The sequence below is a fragment of the Labrus bergylta genome, chromosome 14, assembly GCF_963930695.1.
Source record: "Labrus bergylta chromosome 14, fLabBer1.1, whole genome shotgun sequence".
Classification (NCBI taxonomy): Eukaryota; Metazoa; Chordata; class Actinopteri; order Labriformes; family Labridae; genus Labrus; species Labrus bergylta.
Genome location: NC_089208.1, coordinates 1,701,959 through 1,703,111, shown reverse-complemented (window position 1 = coordinate 1,703,111; position 1,153 = coordinate 1,701,959). Strand labels below are relative to the sequence as shown.

Below are 1,153 nucleotides of genomic sequence, written 5' to 3'. Positions count from 1 at the left end.
ACAAACTGGAATGTTTCCAACAGAGACTCAGTGATGTCATCCAGTTTCTGACTTTTGTAGCCTTTTACTCCTCCTCTTCCTCCTCCTCTCTCCTCCTCCTCCTCTTCCTCCTCCTCCTCCTCTCTCCTCCTCTTCTTCTCTCCTCCTCCTCCTCTTCCTCCTCCTCTCTCCTCTCTCCTCCTCTCCTCTTCCTCCTCCTCTCTCCTCCTCTTCTTCTCTCCTCCTCCTCCTTTTCCTCTTCTTCCTCCTCCTCCTCCTCCTCCTCCTCTTCCTCCTCCTCTCTCCTCCTTCTTCCTCTCTCCTCCTCCTCCTCCTCCTTTTTCCTCTTCTTCTCCTCTTCTTCCTCCTCTTCCTCCTCCTCTCTCCTCCTCCTCTCTCTCCTCTCTCTCCTCATCCTCCTCTCCTCCTCCTCTTCTCTCTCCTCCTCCTCTCTCCTCCTCTCCTCCTCCTCCTCCTCTCTCCTCCTCTTCCTCTCCTCCTCCTCCTCTTCCTCCTCCTCCTCCTCTCTCCTCCTCTTCCTCTCCTCCTCCTCTCTCCTCCTCTTCCTCTCTCCTCCTCCTCCTTTTCCTCTTCTCTCTCCTCCTCCTCCTTTTCCTCTTCTTCTCTCCTCCTCTCCTTTCCTCCTCCTCCTCCTCCTCCTCTCCTGGGTTTTATCTGAGTCAGTTCCTCTTCATCATGTCTGTGTATTTAAATCTGTCTCATGTTATATTCCCTCGCTCTCTCATGAGACTCTCTCTAATAAAGCAGCTCTCAGATTCAAACAGAGAACTCTCATTGGAATCAGTCTATTCACTAGAAGACATAAAGCTCTAAATGTTTGGAGTGTATTTATTCTGCCTTGTTTAACTTCAATCTGTCGTCTCTTTTAATCTCGTTTCATCATCTTTATTTCTCTTTAGTCAGTTCTGCCACAATCAATAAAGCTCCACGCTGTTCTCTCTGTTCTCTCTGTCTCTTATTGTTCCTTCATTTCTGCCACTTGGATGAAAGTCAACGACGTTTCACACTCCCCCACCTGAATGATTGGAGGGTTTCTGTCAGACTGTAAACTGTGCACAGCGCCGCCTCCTTCAGATGAGCGGCCTCTGTCTCCTGCCCCGTGTGAGCGGTCAGAGGCGGTCAGAGCAGTTTGAAGTCACAGATATAAAAAGTG

At 49.9% G+C, this 1,153-nt stretch overlaps 1 protein-coding gene across 1 annotated transcript in view; it reads right to left on the bottom strand.

Moving 5' to 3' along the window:
• sgcd (sarcoglycan, delta (dystrophin-associated glycoprotein)) overlaps positions 1–1,153 on the bottom strand; it is a 20,603-nt gene that overhangs the window by 12,278 nt on the left and 7,172 nt on the right.